At 42.6% G+C, this 21,092-nt stretch overlaps 1 protein-coding gene across 2 annotated transcripts in view; it reads left to right on the top strand.

Annotated features, from left to right (window-relative positions):
* The window catches only part of kdm6ba (lysine (K)-specific demethylase 6B, a), an 86,190-nt gene that overhangs the window by 16,800 nt on the left and 48,298 nt on the right, over positions 1-21,092 (top strand). For both annotated transcript variants that reach the window (XM_053415738.1, XM_053415740.1), the window contains exon 4: positions 14,436-14,498. The gene's annotated coding sequence lies outside the window, so the exon portion shown is untranslated. The remainder of the gene's footprint in view (positions 1-14,435; positions 14,499-21,092) is intronic.

The following is a 21,092-nucleotide window of genomic DNA, read 5'->3' as shown; positions in this document are numbered from 1 at the left end:
AAGTTTCCAAGTGTGCACTTGTGCAGTCAGTCAGACTTATTGGAAGAGAAGCAAGCAGGCAGCTAGTGTGTAGGAGTTTATAAATAGCAATAACACACACACACACTCGGGTTGCCGCTCAGAAATAGAAGAAAAGAAAAGCATCTGAGTGGCCGAACCCAGTCTCTTTCCCTTTTTTGCTATTTTTTATTTTTCCTACTGTCTTACTTGTCCTCTGGCCTTTTCCTCCTCTCCTTCTGTCTGCTGTTAACTTTGTCTCAGAGAAAAAAACAAAAAGAGACACAAACGAACAATGAGTAGAGATAAAGGAGAGAAGGATTGTGACAAATCAAAGAGAGAAGAGTTCAAATCAAAGCGAGCATTCATGCCTCAAATCAAACTCGCCAAGTTAGCACCACTGCAGCACCATGAGCCTGTGTATGTGTGTTTCCTCTGCATGTGTGTTCAGCATAGTCTGCAAATATTGAAATATCTGTGCAGATAGCAACCATAAATACCTTTTCAGTAATCTCTCTGTGGTCCATGGGTTTAGAGTCAGATGCACAAAAACCGAGAGAAAGAAAAGGAGGAGGAAAAAAGTAAACACAAGTAGAGCAGGTGTCACGGTGAGTAACAGAACACAATGACACTGACAATATTTATCTGTTTAAACAGGAAAGTTCCCCTCACCACCCCTGTTTGTGTGTGTCTGTGTTTTTCCATGCAGCACAGTGGCAGTTATTACCTCTCCACAAAGAGAAGTGGAGGATTGATGAAGGGGTAGAAATTTGATGTCAGAGATGATGAGACCGAAAAAGAGAGGGAGGAGAAAGATGAAAGTGCAGAGAAAGAGGAGCTGATTATGCAGTTTAGGATAATAATGTCTTTGAAGAGAGGAGAGAGGGAGCTGTGGGGACATAAAGAAAGGAACAAAGATGAATTTTCTTTTCTACTCCTTCACCTGCTTTTCATGTCTTTCTCCAGTTCACCCTCTCACTTCTCCTTGCTCTCCAGCCTTGTCGGTGAAGTTGTTTGTGTCCCTGACTTGTGTGGGTGCTTGGGAGAATGTGGAGCTTCATTTCAAAATACTGTTAAATGGACTTTACAGTATTCAGCACTTTAGTCTTAAAGACCACTCAAAGTGCTTTGCACTATGAGTCATATTTATCCATTTACAGACACATTCATCCAGTGCTTCTGTATAAAGGACCTCTTTTCTAATATATCCCATAAATCCATCAGGTTAAATTCATAAGATGTTGAAAATGTTGTTTTTAAACTGAAACAATCTCTGTCCACATGTGCACTTTGGTTCTATATCAGTTTGAATTCCTGTCCATACTAACACACCTTAAAACATGTATCACATGGCCACTCAAAGACAGTGGGCATGGGAATTAGTGGAATTAGTGTTTTAAACATTCATTTGGGTTTTAAGTGTTAGTTTGACACTGCCAGCTTTTGTGAACCTCTGCTTTCTAATCTCTCTTTCTCTGTTCCTTGGATTTGACCTCTTGGCCAGTGACCTCATCAATATGGGGCTCATTTGGGGGAGGGGCAGGGTCAGGTGTGAGTGCGTGTGTGTGTGTGTGTGTATGTTTGCAAGTGCATGACCCTGATGGGGCCCCTAGCGTAGTTTGATTAAGAGGGGGGGGGGGGGGGGGGTAAGCAGGGAGGGGTCATATGGGCCCCCCATCTTCCGCCATCTTAGGTTTCTGTCTATTGACTGTTGTGGCTGCCCCAGATCTCATGTCTCCTTGTGTGTGTCTGTGAGCAGTGTCTGTATCTCTTGTCCATTCTCCTCACTCCTAGCATTCTCACAGGTGGACAAGACAATCACTCATTCTCATCTCTCTTTCCCCCTCTATATAAATCTCTGCCTGTCTGCGTGTCTCCTTTCTCTCCAGCTCTCCCTCCTATTCAGTCTCCTCATCCTCTTCTCCTTCTCCCCCATTCTGTCTCTGCTCTCTCATCCCTCTATTCAGTGCCACCCTCCCTGTCTTGCTCCCTTCCTCCAGTCAGGTGAGAGAGGAGGAGGAGTATTAGCCTCACTGTCTGGAGCCAGTGGTAACCCTATATCTCGACACAGACACACATAGAGAGGAAGGGTTTGGAAGTAACTAGAGATTTAGTGATTGTACATGAACACAGAGGTCATTTTTTTAGACACTGGATATGAGTTCATGCACGCCTGCACACACACACACACACATAGTCTCCAAAGATACACAGGTGAAAGACATATTTCCTTCCCCTTATCAATGATGTCATTCCAGTGCAACGTCGCCATGGCAATTGTCCTCTCCCATCCTCCGGAAGCAGAGGCTCTGAGGTTTGTGGCTGATTGGCTTGTCCATGCAGCTGGAAAATGGAGTCTAGTCAGCTCTGTGCCCTCAGGCTGTTACATGGTCTAACACACACACACACACACACACACACATTCACACACACAATTGTAAATACAGTAGGCTGCATGTAATGCACCCAGATGAAGGAAAGAAGGATGAGAGAACGAGTAAAAGGAAATGGCGAAATTGATTAATGAGGGGTAGAAACAAACATGGGAGGAGAGTTTGTGTGTGTCAGTTTTAGAAACATGATTTCAGTTTTGGTCTATACTATTATGGATGTTGAGTAGTGTGCACTGTTTTGTGGTTTAAAATGAAACGGTTTATCTTTCCAGTGTGGTTTTAATCATTTAAACAGTAAATTGTCTGTCGTAGGAAGGTCTGTACACAGCTTGGTGCTTGTGTCTTTTTCACACAAGTGAAGTGACAGGAAAGGGAGAAATATACATAAACAGGAGAGAACCACAGATGTTAACAGTAATAGAAAAAGACCCGAAGAGAACATAATGCATTGTGTAGCTCTGAACAATCTGCAAGAGCAACAGACTGCTTATAGGGACGTTTTCTTTGGGTTTCAATCAGCTTTAGCAAGTGATGGTGAGAGAGCGTTTGTAAGTGAGGAGCTCTGGGCTCTGTGCTACACTTGCTTTTCACTGAGGTCTGATCTTTTTGGCCTCTCATGCAGCGACTGAGTTCATCCCAGTCTGAATATTTTCTGGCTTTGATTAAGAGACTTTTGGCTTTCATATTTTCATTGATGTTTAAAGTGAAGTTATGAAAACTTGGCCCAGTTTCTCAAAGATTGGCCAACTAGACCTGATCTCTTGGGTTAGTTCGATTTTTAGACCCATTGGACCCACTGGCCTAATTTTTTGAAACATGACACCACAACTGACCTGGGTTTATAAGACTTTAGCTTATTGGCTGAGCACTGATTGCATCATCATGAATCATGTTCATCCTGGTTAACCCACTCTTTTATTTCACATGTAGTACCTTAGTACCATAACGTAGGCAGGGCGTGACATTACCTCAGCAGCACCTGTTCTTGTCTAGTCATGTTTTTACGAGGGGGACATATGCATTCTCACAAACATCCTGAGGGTCAGGAGGTTCTCTGGTGTTCAGTGCATGTCTGACTCTGAAAGCTGCTTCAGCGTGTGGAGGACTTTTCTTTGTTGAGCAGGTTTGATAATAACTGCTCAAATGATAGAAAAGGCTGGTAATATTAGTACAGTAAAGACCTGAAATAATTTACACATTTTCAGTCCATCGTTTGCAACTTTTTTAAGAATCAATTGATGATTTATCTAGATATTTACCAAAATAAAATGTAAAACACTTGTGTTTTATTCAATGCAATTTTCCTTCACAATGTTGGTACAGAATAAACAATTAATAGTAAATTAATCAGTACTTTAATTGAAAATATAAACAGTTGCAGCCTTTGTTCTCTTGTATTGCATCACCCATGTACTTGTCTGGGTGATGCAATATGTATTCTATGCTGCTCCACCGACATGCAACACTGAATCTGAACACAACTGTTTGTTTACATGATAATTCCACTGGGTACCTTAATACATTTTTCGAATTTGACTTTTGTGAACATAGACTAACATTGAGTTCAGTGTGATACTGTGTTGTGGAGCCAAGGGCAAAACAAAAGTTTACGCTAGTCCGGCTATTTGCTCTTGTGTCTGTATAGACTGCCCCAGCCCATTTCTGCTCAGGTTAGACCCCAGACGGGTCTGTAGCTCCTCAGCATGCTGCAGGTTAGAGGAGTCCTCATCAGGCTGAGGGGACCAGATGTGTCAAGTGGTTGACTGGGGAGCACAATGTGCCCCCTGGGGCCTGTTCAAGTGCCTTGGGGGGCGGGGGGGTTAGACTGTGAATCTCTGCACCCACCCCCTCAACCCCCTGTCCCTCAAGCCGGGGCTTTTCCTGGGCAGCGTGGCACAGTGTGTGGCCTGGCCCTAGGCCAGAGCAGCCAGTCTGCCTGCCTCTGCCAGCCTCACTCTCCTGAAACCAAAGACAAAGCTGGGTCCCAGCCAGACACTCCACACTCTCTGTTTATCTCTCCATCATTCCTGTCCTTCTCTCTTTAGACCCCCACTCTTGTTATTCTTTCCCTTCTTCTTTCACACATATGTTTTCCTTTCCATGTTTACACTTTCTGTGTACTTAATTCTTTACTTTCCTTTTGGTTGACTCTATAAATTCAAATTATCTGCATCCATTTCTTGTTTCTATTTATCTTACCATCTTAAGGCCAATTCATGCTTCCGTGTAGAAGCTATGCCGTAACCTACGCGTAGACATGTACCTTATGCAGAGCACTACGCCATACCCTGGATTTCTATCGATGACAGTTTAGAGGTATCTTTTCAATTCCTAGTCTATGCTTAGGGACATTTCACTTTCTTCTTTCTAGTGTTTTAAATATCTTTGTGTTATAATTAGTTTTGTTGTTTGGAGAACAGTGTTGGTCAAGGAGTTTAGTCTCAACAGCAAGTGACATAAACCGTTTTCAGAGAATTGGGTTTGGACCTTCTCCGCAGTTTGCCTTTCACATATGCACAACTTAGTGAGAGATCTTCTGCTCAGATGCCTCACAACAGCAACAAATCTCCAGAGCATTCAGGTGTTGGGTGGTGCAGCAGGCAGAGCAGGGGGATGTAATGTATTTATTCTGCTGCAGGTATGTATGGATGATATAGATGGGTAAAATATAGATTCTGTTGGCTGTTTGTCCTAATGGGTACAACTGTGGTGGAGTAGACCCCACACATCACCAGTTTAAACTCATAAACCAGATTTTGATTGGAATTAGATTGGAGTTATACAAATTTCTCTTAGATGCTTTTCAGTTTTTGAGATTTATTCTTTTGGAACACTTCCTGCCATGTGGCAACTTCCAGATGCTGTTAGGGTTAGGAGCATGGTAGGAATAGCTCTACTATGTTCAAGGACTTGATAAGTCGTGGTGAAATGGAATTGGTTTTTCCTGACATATGAGGCATCGAAATATGTGGAATAATTTTTCCTCATATTTACTACCCAGTTCTAGAAGTATTTTAGCAACTATTGCTGGTAAAAGAATACAGTAGAACAAGGTCATCAGCATGGTAATTTATGTACACATTATTACACATTGGGCTTAAATTGGAACCCTGAGGAACACCTCCATTTGTCTGTCTCCACGGCAAATAGTAAACCTCTTTTCCAAATTCAAGCGGTAAAAATTCCAGGTTAACATGTTTGTTAATTAAAGTTTGATGGGTTCATCAAGAACCTCAAGGGTTCATCAAGGAAACCCAGTATTTAATTTAAGATGCAATAGAATAATAAGTGTGACAACTGCTAACACAGTTGACTCGTTCTCACACTCTTTCCCACACAACTTCCGACCCACTTCATAGTCAGCCACACATACAGTTCTTCTCATGCCCCCATATACAGACGCACTATTGAGCTTTCCCATAGAAAAATACATATAGCCCAACTCAACACATCCTCCTCCCACACCCACACATGTACACCCCCTCCCTCTCTGCGGTCTGTGTGTTACAGTGTGTCTGTCATCCTGTCGCTGTGCGTGCGCTGTGTGTGGGCTCCACATCAAACCAGCTGCCTTACCAATAAAACCTAGTGCTAGCCACCAGGCTCCGACCAGCTAGCATGCATCACTCACTGAGAGTATGTGTGTATGTGCGCTCCATCCTCCACTGCCACCCACGGTGCTGCCACCAACAACTCTGGCTGACTGTATGGAGAGATGAGTGGATCTTTCACAATCTCTTTCCCTTACACCCTCCCCCCCATTTTCAACTTTTGTTAGTTTGCACTATTTGACTTTCACGTGGTGGATTGTATTGGTGTCGCAGTAATTACTGATCCATAATCAACACCTCTTCACAGCTTCACCATTTACTGCTGTAAAATTATATCGTAATTAAACTGAATTACATTATGTGTTTGTATTACAGGCTCCAGTTTGACTCTTTTGAATGTAATTTCGTATCATATGAGATTATGATGACTTTTATTATTATTTTCTCTCACATGAGAAGGTCACTGCTTTATTTGGGATCACATGTTGTTCATTCAGGTCAGTTTCTCTTTCCAAAGCAAACTGAGTCAGCGATGACTTAGAATCAGTTTTTTAAGTTACAGATAAGAGCGGGACTGACTACATGGCAGATTATGGGCTTCTTGCTTTTTTTTTTGTCTCTCACTCAAGGGCATGCTGGCCTGCGTGTGTGTGCATGTGCGTGTGTGTGTGTGTGTGTGCATGTGCGTGTGTGTGTGTGTGTGTGCGCGCGCGTATAGGGAAGGTATTTTTTTTTTAATTCTATGCAGTGTTTGAAGTATTTCCTTGGTCCGCTTCAAACTTTAACATCAAAAGCTTGGGTCACCCACCCCCCGCATCTCTGCGTCCTCTTCCTTCCATCTCCCCCCCTCTTTCTCTCTGTCTCTCTATCTAATGTGATCTGCTGAGACTAGCAGAGGAGTGTCCTGCAGATAAAGTGGGGGCAAGTAAGATTAGACAAACTGACGCCTTTACACACACACACATATACACACACGTCACACAGAAAACAGAGAATTGAGACAATGACTTGCAGCCGTACACATCCAAAACAGTGTGTGTTTGAGCAGCTGGTATATCCAGTTCTTTCATCATCACTCTGCAACCAGGTTTGAAACACAGTGCTATTTTTACCCCACAGTCAGACCCACAAATGCACAAGATTACTCACAAGTAAGTCACACACAACTTGAGGATTTAAACTGAGATGCACGTGGTGGTGAAAAAGTCTCACACACTTGTCCACTGCCCAACTAACAAATGTGTCTTTTCCTCTGTTGCTACGCTGTCTGTTTGTGTGTTTGCTTGTGTGGATTTCTGTGTATGTGTGTCACGTGCCTCTAAGGGAGACACTGAACAGCTGCATGTGGTTATTGTTTGAGTATCTGACAGCGACTGGCCCCTCTCTCCTGTCTGGACTCATGGGTGAGCCCTCCTCTTCATTCGCCCGCTATCAAAGCACTGACCAAATAAAACACACACACACACTCACACACACACACACACACACACACACACACACTCTGGCACATTCACCACACATACTACTTCTTTTGTTTATTGCTCTAAGAGGAGCCAGATGCGAACTAACACATGCACATGCTTATATTCCCCAAACTGGTGTGTGTGTGTCCCTAGTTCTTTTTTGCATTTTGTGTGTGTGTGACTGTTCTTTTGTGTTTGCAAGTTTCATTTGTTCCTGAGTCTTGCTGTAACTGTACACACATGTCTATACATGTGGGAATGCAGTATGTAAGCATACTGTACATGATCCTGAGTAACGTTATGTGTGTGTTCCATTTCTCTTGGTTACCGAGCTCTATTTGTCCAAACCTGGCTTTTCTCTCTCGTTGTGCGGAGTCAGCTGATTTGGTGCATTTAATAGGGTGTGTGTTGCAGCTCCAGCAGCATTTAATAGTCTGTGTTCTTTCTGGGCTCCAATTCATGACACAGTCAGCCAACAAGTCTCTGAACACTGTGTATGTGTGTGTAAGGTGTGTGTGTGTATATATATATATATATATATATATATATATATATATATATATATATATATATATATATACACATACATACTGTGATGACCGTATGACATGAATCATTTCAGTATATGTGTGTGCAGAGGTATCCAAAAATTATTTACTATGTATATGGTCATTATAAAGGTGGACTGATGAGGTGTGTGGCTGTGTCTTCGTTCATGTGCACACATGTGTGCAGTGATGTATTGACCTTGTCTCTCATTGCCAGTTCCCAGAAGGTTGATGAATAAATAAAGGCGTGACGCCTCTCCAGCGAGCCTGTGTCTGCTGCTAGCAAGACAGAATGACACAGACACACACACACACACACTTAAAAAGCTATTCTCCACTCTGTTTGCAAAGCTAAATTTGTACAATTTACAATGGAATAATGTTGGTTGTCTGCGAGACTGTGACCCAGAAAGAAACCTTTCTGTGCCTCTGCATTTATATGAATTTGAAGGTGTGTGTGGGAGGGGAGGGGGGCATCAGGTTCCTTCCCTGGTTCCCGCTATCCCTGGTGGCCCCCATGTGTGGAGCTTGTTTTGTGTTTCATAACCCTCATGGTCATATTTTTAAACTGCGTCAAAGTTACCTGGTGCAGATTTTAGATCAGAGTTTAGCACTGTGCAGTACCACATACTTGCAGATACAGTACATGTCAGTTTGACTGGAGGTCTGAACACTGAACAGGCTCTCTTTGCACACAGTCTCTCACCTGGGGATCTTTATTTTTTTTAGCTTTGCTACTATTAATATGTACGATGACCTTTTGAAGTGGAAATGTAACTTACCATCCTCAACTTTTTTGGGATAAACTATCTTAAAGGTGTTTAGTAAAGGTATATCTGTTGATACAGTATGAAGGATTTTATATTCCAGTGAAGCACATGCACAGTTTCAGTTGACAACATCGGTCTTGAAGTATGGACAGGTGCTCCTGAAGCTAAATCTTGCCCTGGGCCCTTAAAAGCCTGAGGCCGAACCCATGTTGATTTACTGTATATATATAGTTGTGTGGATGTGTCTGTGTAAAGGAACTTCCAATGCCAGTTCTTAAACAGCTCAGCAAAGAGCCACATAGCTCAAAGCTCTGGCTTCCATAAAAAGGACTTAAATGCATAGAGACGCTGTGTAGAGAAAATGGAAAACACACACACACACACACACACACACACACACACACACTTTCCTACACACCCACTCTGCATGCACCCAACAAGCGTGAGGTGGGAGTGGTCAGAAGATAAAGTGCCAGACCACTGCTGAGGGGTGGGTCAAAGGTCAGTTCAGACAGTCAGGTCTCTGCACGTGTCCCAAGCAGGTGTCCTAGCAACCAGGCGGAGGGAGGACAACTATACAAATACACAGAGACAACAGAACATGTAAGCAGTCAAGAGTCAAACATCCTTTTATTTCTCCAACATAAACATTTCAAATCTCATACAACATATGCTCCAGCATATTGAACACAGTTGTGGGCTTTTTCCTTCTCACTCTGATTTAGTGCTTCTGCATCATTTGGTCGTCTCTACCCACCAAGTTTCATTCCATCCTTTAATTAGTACAACAAAAGGCCTCATTCGCAGAACAGCATCACCCACTGTATATTCATTCAGTCACGTGATACGCCACGACACTGTGACAAAGCTAACTGAATGGCAAATTAGGTTGCTGCCCTGAAATTGTCCAAAACAAACTCATCTTTATTTAATTTAACATGTGTTTCTTTGTGGATCCTAATTTTGAGTTACATTATAATTACATTTCTCTAACTTTACACAGTTTATTCTACAGAGTTGCTATTTTTCAAATAGACTTGCTACTATCATGTCTAAGTCAACTTGTGTCATCAGTTTGCCTGTGACGGTCACGTTTGTTTTTGTTTATGTTTCCCCTCCTTCATCTTTGTCTGCATTATTTCACTCTCACAGACCTGGGCCATGAAAGCCCCACAGCTCTTAGCGAAATGACTAACTCATGACTGTCATGAACTCAAGTGAACTGTGGCCTTATGAGGAATCACAAGTCAAAAGATGGTATTATCATATCTAGACATTTAATATTGCTTACCAAAGTAGTTTTATTCAGTTGTGACATTTATCAGCAGTTTTTTTTGTTTGTGTGTTTCTTTTATATAATTTCCTCCTTTATGTACTTTCCATCGAAATGTACATTTTCTTCGACACTTAATCGTACACATGGCATTCATAAAAGTACAATTTTTATTTCCCCATATAAAGAGAAAGGTACTCCATGTACATAGCATGCAGACAACGTTTGATGTGGGCTTACAGGTTTAAGGTCACCCTGGTTTAAGTAAGCAATAAATTCCTTCGTGCCCTGGCCATGTCTCTCTCAGACACACTGCACATATAATGACTTGTCCCCACTGAGGTCAGGGTTGCACACATCAAAGAAGAGCAGACAGACAAGTCACAGCCACTTTCAGACATGCACGTTTCTCCACCAGATGTGCTGGCCATTTTACATGTCCACTTCAAGCTTTTATTTTTTTGTGAATGTCAACCCACAAACAAGCTATTGCACAAATAAGACTATATATACAATCGAACAAATTCATACCTTCACATCCTGTTCCACAAAGACACCCCAATGAACCAATTACCATTCCTAGAAATACAATTTGTTGTGTGATTGGCAGGAAAAGAAAATGCCTAGGTGAAATTAATATACTTTAAGGATGGGGACACAGATTTGCGTGCTAAACGGCATTTTCAGCAGTATCCGAAGCATTTCCGATGCTGGCATTTCTACCTGTTGCAAAACCCTAATGTGGGTCATGTCTCGCTCTCTCTTCCCCTCCTGCAGACTCACAGACCCACTTTGTCGGCAGTGAGCTGTCTCTCCCATCTTTTTGTCATTGATTAGACAAGCAGTACAATGTTGAGAAAGCAAATCCCACCATCCTGTTTCCCATGCAAGCTCCATACAACACCCACACAAACATGCCTATTAGATGCAGTAGTGCAAGAGCTATATATTTGTATCTTTTACACTAATTTTGTGATGTCTTGACTAATAGGGATTCCGAATAAGAGGTTGAACAGGAAAAGGTGCAAAGACAAGAGACAGAGAATCTGAAAGGAAAATGTCATGACAGGGAACAAAAGAGACCGAGTAGAGTGGTGAGAAAAAGGCGACAGAGATGTGAACATATGGATGGAGCAGGAAGAGAGGAGGAAGCCAGAGAGAACTAATTAAAGAAAGTAGAGTTTTGGTTGGGTGTTGATTCCATGAGGAGTAATGGTCCCAGGTGTGTGAGATGAGGAGAAACAGAGGAAATGAGCGTAGAGATGGAAAGTAGGTCTTCAAACGCCATATGTTCTCTATATTCCCCTCAATCTTCATACTCCCTTTCATTCCCTTTCATTTCAAACTTAGACTGGCTCACTGAGACCAGCTGATGTTCCATTGCTTGTCTTCCTCCTCTCCATACTGTATTTCTCCCTGTATATTTAGCAGTTATTGCATTGTACTGCAGGTTAAGTAAGGTGACAGTGGGATTTAGTGGGGGGTGGTTTGGAGACAGAGTGATTGTGTGGCCGTTTGCTTTTATGTGCGTTTCACTAAGCCTCAATAGCTTCTATGATTTGTCCTCAGAAATGCAAGGCGTGTTTGTTGGAGGTTTCTATTTGCTGTACCTTCTGTAGATTAGATTTCAATATTTGTCTTGTGCGTTCTGTGTTTTTTTGTGTTAACTTTTTATCAGTTTACATTTCATATTGTTTGATTATGCATTTCTTTGTGTGCATTGAATGAGACTGCAGCTCCCCCAAAGGTTTTACTTTAGGCTTGGTTGCAAGTATGTTCGAAAGGCCGCTTTGCAAGGTCGCGTGTGTAGAGTCCACATATATCCCTACTAGTGTTTCATTCCTTGACCACAGTAACAGACCACAAGTTTGAAATGACATGTCATCTTAAAATAGCTAAACTCACTCACCCTTCCCTCAATGAAGCCCCACTCTGTCCAGTTGACCACCCCACCCCCCTCGATCACTGATCTCTCCACCACGTCAGGAAATGCAAGCTACTCCCATTGTGCATTCCACTCAGAGGAATGAGCCAACTCCCCTGTAAATTAGAGAGCAGGGGTCTGGTCATTGTTTTCTCCCAAAGAAAAGAGAGCAAGCAAACAGGAACGATGCAGCCTCCAACTAGTGGTTAGCTGGCATTACTGGTGAGGGGACCATAGGGAAGCTGCTGCTGTGTCACCAGGTTGGAGTGCCTCAAGGCTCCGTCCCAGGGCCCCTCTGTTAACTCTCTTTTCTCCTTCTCTCCCTCTCTCTCTCTCTGTTGTGACTGTTTGTATGTGAGTCTGTATGCGTGCCCTTGTGCGGGCCCTCAGGCTGTTGTCAAGCAGATCATGGTAGCTGCTGCGAGTCAGCTCAGCTGTCTGTGTCTACCTTCATACCTCTATTCCCTAAAAAGAAGGAAAGAGAAGAAAGCAAGGAGGGAGACAGGGGATGGGAGGAGGGGGTTACAACAGAGAAATGGAGCGGGCGCATTCCTCGACGTGCACAAAACATGTCCGCAGGGGGAACTGCAAGCCCAGCAAGATTCACAGACTCCTAGAGTCTTAATATAAGACTCTCCTCCTCCAGCTTCCCCTTCCTTGTTTTCCTCCCTCCCCTCCTCCCCTTCTCCTTGGCCCTGGAGTGGTTTAGGCGAAGGGATAATCGGTGGAGGAATTCCAAAAGGCAGGAATCCAGGGATTATCCAAAGAGAAAAATGGTGGATGATGGAATATTTTAGGGTTTACCTGAAATGATTGCCTGGGTTTTACGCTCTAAGGTTTGAATTTGTGACAGAATGACAGATTTTAGGTTAATTGACATAACAATGCAACAATGGTCTAAATTGGATTATTTTACGTGTGTGTGAATGAGGCCATATGCAATGATTGTCAACATTAAGCCTATTTGTCTGCAGTGGCGAACTCCCAGTCAGAGTGGGAATATTCAGGATTTTTATCACCTTTTCTTCTAAAACAATTACAAATTCCTTCTCTGTTAGCTAGCAACTCATCAAAATCATGACTATTTGCGATCCTGTCTCCTCAATGGTGGAACGAGCTTCCCATTGACATCAGGAGAGAAGAACATCTTCCGTGTATGATTAAATACCTGATGTGCTTCTAGACGGACTTCTTTGAATTTTGAATAGAAAGTTACAGCCCTGTTCTCAAGTAACTGTAGCTGATAGCCGTGTGCAGCCAGTAAGAATTAAGTCATTTGAGCTTTAGTCAAGATAGGTATCAGTAATTTGATACCAAGTTTCACCATTAGAAGTGCTCATGTTCAACTCAACTTCAACTCAGCAGCAAATCCTTTCTCATCTGGGTCAGTCCAAATATGATAATGAAGTAATGAATTATGCCTTAATAGCTAACAGATATCAAATTAGAGCTGAAATGTCAGTATGTTGTGCTTTGTTACAATACTAAACAATTCATTGGTTGACAACATAATTAACAGATTAATTGACAAGTAAAATAGTTACTTACTGTTCTAATTAAATCAAACTGAGACTCAAATAACCCACTACATCTTGAAGTAAATTGTATCCATCTGTACTTTCCTAAGCAATGAATTTGAGTCTGTATCTTCAACATTCTCACATTCCCTGTGACCTTCTTTATATTCCACAAAAACAGCCAACCTGTAATATAAATAGAGGTTGGTAGTAGGATGGTGTAAGATACTGTTAAATTATCCGTGTAAGGCTGTGCTATTGTAAACAAGCTCCATCTTTGGGGCTTAGCTCCTCCTGCCCTATTTAGCTGGTCGATAAACAGGCTTTAAGTATGGTGATGTCTGATATTGCGCCTTCTTACATCATGTTGGTATCTTGTTTATGTATTTTGTGTGGCAGTGTGTTATTTTTGCGTGTCTGTCAATATTTCTCCAAGTGTGTGTGTGTGTGTTGTGTCTAGTTTTGGATGACGGAGGATATAATAACAGTGGGTGCATGTCTTGCCTGGCAGCTGTAATCACTCTGTGAGGTTGGTCAGTACATAGCATTCTGTTTGTGTGTGTGTGTGTGTGTGTATATTTCATATGGACGGGGATATTTACATCAGATTTGATGTATTTTTAAAACATCTTCCCATATATCCTGCTATTTTACCCTCTCGTGTTTGTTGTTGATTCATACTCTGGCTGTGTTTTACTGTGTATCTGTGTGTGTAATTGTCCTATATGTTTACAGATACATTTGTTGCAGTGGGGTTGAATCACACATTCATGCCTGAACAAATCTTGCTTTAATATCAGCTTTTTTAGATTTTGAGCCGTGGGACAAAATATTTACTCAATTGATGATATAGTTCTGCAAATTGCATAATGTGTGTAGTTTTATAAATTTGTGATAAGGTTGGTTTCTCACTTCTACCCTACATGGCTACAAGTATGTCGGTAATGTTTTTTTGAATCTGTTTATCATTTCTTATTTCTGTGGTATACTTTTTCCCAGGTGCAGACGATATTTGGCCCAACCAGTACAGTCAGTACTTATGAGTGTGCACAATGGTGGCAGGTAAGAAGAACAAGTGTGTGTGTGTGTGTGTGTGAGAGTGTGAGTGTGTGTGTGTGCGTGTGTGTGTGTGTGTTTGTCTGTTTCTAGCCTAATAGATTATCGATGCACTGCTGAGTTGGTTGGCTACAGCAGACAGTGGAAATGGGCCTAGATTCCCCTGAGGAAACAAGATATCTCAAACACACACATTCACACACAAACACAGCCAACACACACATACTTCTACATACACAGGCACAAAAAAGCTCTAATGCGCTGGACTTTATCGCACATTTTATATACACACTCGCATGCACACACACTTTTGTACAATTAGACACACTGCACACCTGCTGTGTTTTTAGAGGAAGCTGAGCTCCATTCTGCCGGTATCTGAAGATGAAAGGGGAGAGGTGGAGAGCGGAGACAGACAGACAGGAGGAAGAGGAGGAGACCACGATAAGGAAGCAGAGGAGGAGAGAGAGGGAGACAGGCAGGGAGGTAGAGGACAAAGAAAGAGACCAGATAAAGAGGAAGAGGAGGAGCAGATGAGCAGAATGATAGGCAGCGCTTCATGCTTCAGCCTCTCCTCCACTCATTTCCCTCACTCTCCTTTGTGAACAGATGGGTGGAGGTATCATATTGTAATGAAAGTCAGAACAGGGAAAAGGGACAGACAGACAAATACATACAGTACATTTAAAATGGCAGTCACAAATGGATGCACACACACACAAAGACACACACACATTTTCGCTCCAGCAGGCAATACTTGCGTCCCTTGTTCCTCACCTTCACCACTCTCTCATATTTACATATGACAGATCACTGTGTGTGTGTTTCTGGGCGCAGCAGCCATGAACTAGTCAGGTCAGACAGGTTCTACAATCTTGTTCCCACAGACAATGCAACAAATCTGAACTGAGACCAGTGATGTTTCCTATTCCTGGACAGAGACACACACACAGAGGGGGTGGGAGCGAGAGGCTGCAGGCAGATGATGAATCAGATGAACAGAGGGAAGAAAGAGATAAGGCGGGGTACAGGAAAAGGAGGCTGAGCGCGAGGAGGAAAAGAAGGCATCAAACTTGTGAGCCTCGTGGGTCTTTGCACAGGGAGTTGGGGGGGGGAAATAGAAGCATGGTGGAGAATTCAAATGTCTCAGTGCCAGTGAGTTCACCAGCAGTCTGAGCTGGATCCATCGCTCAACACACATGCACTGCATGCTTGTGTGATGAAATTTGTGTCATGTGGCGTTACATTTTTAAAGCTACTGTGGGGAGCGTTGTGCGTAGGCAACTTCAAATGACACAGGAAAGACAACAGTTTGACATTTAAGAGCTTCAGCACCTTGACATTTTGAAGACCCAGGCAACCAGCACACATTACAGGAAAAAACGACAAAAATGATCGTGAACTTCACATGCAGATTAATGTTTTACAAATGGTTAATGACTTAATCTGTCAATTAATAGCTGAATAGAAATCACACAGTATAGGATAAAAAGGTTATAATGATTAGCAATTAGGATTTTCTGATTATCAATAGCGGTCCCAATAATGTAAATCATTAAACCTTAAGGTGAAGACAAGTTTTAAGGTTAGGCAAAGGTTAGCTTTATGTCAAGATCAGGATAAGGGTCATGGTTTGGCAAGAAGTAGTTATGGTTATGGTTAGAGTAAGTCTCCAGGAAATGAATTTTAGTCCTCCAGTCTCCATTTCAAAGTGTCCCTGGGTTAGACACTAAACCCTAAATTGCCCCTGACTGCTGTTCCCTCAGTGTTTGATGTGAGATGGAGAAGCACTATTTATAGAAGTGCCGTATCAATTTGTGTGTGAATGGTTGAATGTGGCTTTGAGAAGTCGTTAATATTTGAGAGGTCAATTTGAATGAAGTCCATTAACCAAAAACAATCTCCACAAGAAATAGTTTGACATTTTTGGAAAAGCACTTGATACACAGCTTGATACAGACATGATGTCCGGACATTTTCCTAAAATTTTCCACGACATTTAAGGGGCCCTTTCCAATCTGCCAGACAGATCTTTGGTCTGCTGGTCTACGTGAGTCCATGTGAGAAAGTAGCAGGAAATATCCGTAAAATCCACAGCGAGTGGGCGTATTGATGATGTTTTTAACACATGACAGAGGGAAAACTGAAAAATATCTCCGGCTCACCCCGACTCAACCCCTCACATGAAGGTTTAAATAAACTTGTCTGACTGGGACAATCTCCTACTGTGCTCTTCGCTTGTGAAGAGCCAACTCGGAAGATGTCCAGGCCCGATTTTCTGGACATATTCCAGAGTTCATGTCTGAAAACCACTTTATTGACTTTCTTGGCTATAGATGAGAGGATCGATTCCGCTCTTCCAGGGGAACTGACATCGTAAAGTCTCGTCATCATTGTGAGTTTTCCGGGCGACCAGCGGAGACTTGAGGAAGTCTGTGCCCCAGGCAAAAGAAATGGTGGAGCACAACAGCCCAGATGTTCCAGTAAATGATCACACAGTGCCGTCTCCAATCAGCTTTTTAATTTCAGTGCATCAGCCTCAGATTATCACTCCCCAGTCTTTCTCCATGAAGAACCAACAGCACAAGGGAAAGGAGAGAGGGGATGATATTTGATGGAGGAAGAGAAGGAGGAGGGGGGGGGGTGTTAGAAGAGACAGTGCCTGAACCAGTGTTAATTGAACACAGCTGTACCTCGTTAAACATTAATTGACAATTAATCAGCTCACACACACACACACACACACACACACACACACGCACAAACACACACACACCTTCAGTTATATCTTTTAAAAGAGAGAAAGCGAGAGAGAGAGAGTGGGGAATAAAGTAAATTATTCACGGTAGCACAAGGAAAGCCTGTTCTAGCTCAGCCTCCCTCTCACTTTCTCTTTCCCCCATCTTTTTAGTGTTCGTCTCCCTCTCCGCGCTCCATTCAGCCCATTAATCTAGTTTTCTGCCTTTATCTCCGCTTCCTTCCCCTCATCCATCTGTAGTTCATCCAGAGACAGAGAGTGAGGAAGTGAAAGAAAGATGTCACAACAAGGGAGGAAATGCCAGAGGGGGAAAGCAGGGATGGAGGATGGGGAGGAGAAAGGAGAGGCCCTGATGCTGTATGAAGTGAGTCATGAGGCACAGGAATATCGGTGAACACATTGCGTGTCTCCTCCCTTAAGTTCGACTATAACTTGAACATGCTGTTAACATGACAGGGACAATCATCCATTCAGCTTTCTCAGGCTATTCATTGCACACAATAGGAAAACGTCAAATCAAAGTACGACAAAGAAAGAGTGCAATAGTGTCGATCAAATCCAACATCTGGCAAAGAGTGAACAGACCTAGCTCAGTTAACAGCAAATTGTCACCTGGTTAAGAGTCACATCTGCCCACCTCTGCTCTCTATGATCAACCTTATCACGTTTTGATTCAACCTAAACCACAAATTGATGATTTACACACATGTCCCTGCTTTATTTATCAAAGAACTCAAGCAAATACACAGATTTAGAGGGATTTCACACCCAGACATCCTGGCTTCTCAGTTTAGTCTGAACCAAATTAACAGATGTGAAAGGTTCCTCGGACAAGCAGACCAAAGTCTTGTCTGGCGGAAAGAGATTATCTGAGTCCGGATCAAACTGAACCATGTTTTTTTTGGAAAGTCCAGACTGGGCATTAAACAATAGTAGAAGAAAAAGAAGCAGCCCTCTATTATTATCTATTATTAGATTTAGCCAGCGAGTGTGGATGTTCCTCTCAGAGCAACCTGTGAATGCTGCTGTAGTGTATATCCGTGTGGCCACAGGCACTTTCTGTTCCTACTGTAGTGTTTGAAGAGTTTGCACCGTGTTTGCAGTTAACCCAGTCTTTCCTGCAGATCCGTTGTGTTGGGCTGTTCTGCCCGGTGCCTCTGGCTCTTATATAACAGTGCAGATTATAGCAACTAGTATAACCTGCAGTGCACTCACTGACACACATTCTTTGTCTCCCGTGTTCCCTCGATCTGTCACTATCTTCTCTGCCCTGCTCGCACAATTAAACGCTCTCTTTAATGCTTTGTTTCCCTCACTCTCTTTTCTTTATCCATTGCTTCGTTCTCTCTCTCTTCTCTCTTTATCTGTCACTTTGGCTGCATCCCAAAATTCCCAGCTATTATTCACCCTCTCTGCGTTTCAACCTCTTTTTCTCTCTTTTTCACTGTCCCCGCTATCTGTCACATCTATCTGCCCTCATCTAAGTCTCTCTTTCTCTCTCTCTGTCTGGGCTCCAGCTCAAATATTACAAATGCTATTGCATGCTGGCTAGAGGCCAAATCAGCAAGGCAATAAATCAATACAGTGAGAGAATTATGTAACGTCTCACCATATTGACTGGCCTTCTCTCCTCCTCCTCCTCCTCCTCCTTGGGAGGTTTCCTCTTCCGCTCCTTGCTCTCTGTTATCGACTCACTTTGTTTTACTTCCTTTTGTTTGCTTTTTACCCCTATTTAACCAGACAAATTGTCAAAGACTTATTTACAGCATGGGCCTCAGATATAGTTTTGGGTGAAGAAGGAGTACACATAAGCTGCTCTCAGACATGCACTGAACTCCTGAGATTCTCCACACTTTCTCTGGAGAAGGTATATGTGAAAACGCATTTGTCGGAGTGAGAGCCTCTGGATTATCTGCGAAAATCATGTGATATTTGCAGCGGAATTAATACATCACTTCCTGCCTTTGCCTGCTGCATGTGGCTGCACCACCTCTCGCCTGAATAATGTGGAGGGTTTGTTGTGGTTGTGAACGCGTCTGGGCAGAGAACCTCCCGCTGCATTGTGCAGATGTCAAAAGCAAACTGCGAGTAAAGTCTGGACCCAATTCTCCGAACGTTATCCTCAGGTCATTTCTGGTGAAAATACAATCCACAATCGGCAGTAGGTTCCTCACCCATGGTTTAAAAAGAGACCGTGTTGTGGTTTTATTTGCAGTATATTATTAGGCACTCTGTCTGTGTGTGCTTGTAATTGTAATTACAGTGCAATTACAGTTCAGCCAGAGCCCCAAACAGCAGATTAGAAATGAAACATGCAAAAACCCTTGTGTGATGTATATGCTTGAGTCGTTGGTAATCTGCTGCTAGATTGTGAGTTCAGGCCTCACCTGGAGCAAACCATTTGTTTCCCAGTGGTGACTCAGTGAGGAAAGATTTTTCGAGGCTTGAATCTTGGCATAGACCTTTCTGTGTGAAGTTAGGGAGAAGGTGTTTCTGCTGCTGTGTCCTAGCAATAGTTGGCTGATTATAAACTTGTATCAGCTTAATCCTGGATAGTACTTTAGCACTTTCAAGTCTATAGAATTCCATCTGTTCACATGCAGTCGGTGTTGTTGGTACGTTGATAAAATTGAGTCATAGTAGTAATGTAAACATTCAGGGTTTGTTTATCGTTTCAGTTCCTTGTTGAGCTGACCACACTCCAGTGATAGTGGATATACTTCCCTGCTTAACCACTCAGGGTTTGTTTGATGCACCAGTCTGCAAAAGCAACTGCCCAACAAATGGCTTCTGTGTGAGATATATAGCTAGAAAGCTTTCCCCTGCATCTCCATACAAAGTAATATTTATACGTGTATCTTTGGTAGAAGCCTTGAGTCAATACATATAACAATTTCAAGCAATACTCACTCAAATAACTCTGAGCACTTGTACTGATAATGTCCTAGTTTTGGCATAGTTTCATGTACAACAAACATAAAGGCCTACAACCTTTTTACTATTAATTTAGCACACCTTTATAGTGGTTGATTGGTTGAGGGACTTATTAGGTTCTACTGTGCAGAACCTAATAAGTTTGGAGGCAAAAGTTATTTATGTGTGTGTCTATAAACAGTGGGGTAACAAAGCCAGACGGTCAGACCTCACAGTTTCAGCTGCAGTTGTAATGTAGTTCTTTCTCTCACATGAGAACTTGTCATAGGTCAGTGTACACAACATCTGAAAGGAAGTATTTTGCTTCACAATGTTGTTTGTACAGTATAAAGAGCACAATGTGGACAAAAAAGAAACAACAATGATTATGTTGACAGTATTTTTTATTATGGATTACTACATACATAGATAAAACTAATTAGAGGTGGTTGTGTGTGTAAGTTTATTTTGCATCTGGTCTCCTCTCATTCCGAACAGCTTTATGCATGCACACACAGGCACCCATGTTGAATGCAACATCTGTATCTAAGTTCTGTGCATGCACCAGAAGCTGAAATGAAGTTGTGCTCTTTGAGCTGGCAGAAATATTCAGCAACTGGCACACACTCATCTGCAGATTTTCTAGAAAGCCTTCAGTGTTAACTCCAGTGTTTCTCTGTTACCTTTCTGTTCTGGTCATGCAGTCGGGAGCCATGTCTTCTGGTGCCCTGGCTTCTGTATAGAGCGAGGGAGGGAGACGGGGGGGAGTAGTCTATAGGAGTCACTGAGTGCAGTAATAGTACCTATATTTCCTCCAGCCTATGCCCTGGTCAGAGAGTGCAGCGGCTCTATGCTGTATTTTCCATACCGTCACCCCTCACCCTCCCTCTCCTTCTCCTTCCTGGCTTTCCGACTGTACTTTTTCTCTC

This window comes from Pleuronectes platessa, chromosome 23 (assembly GCF_947347685.1).
Source record: "Pleuronectes platessa chromosome 23, fPlePla1.1, whole genome shotgun sequence".
Classification (NCBI taxonomy): Eukaryota; Metazoa; Chordata; class Actinopteri; order Pleuronectiformes; family Pleuronectidae; genus Pleuronectes; species Pleuronectes platessa.
Note: the sequence above shows the minus strand (reverse complement) of the source record. Positions and strands in the feature narration are given on the sequence as shown.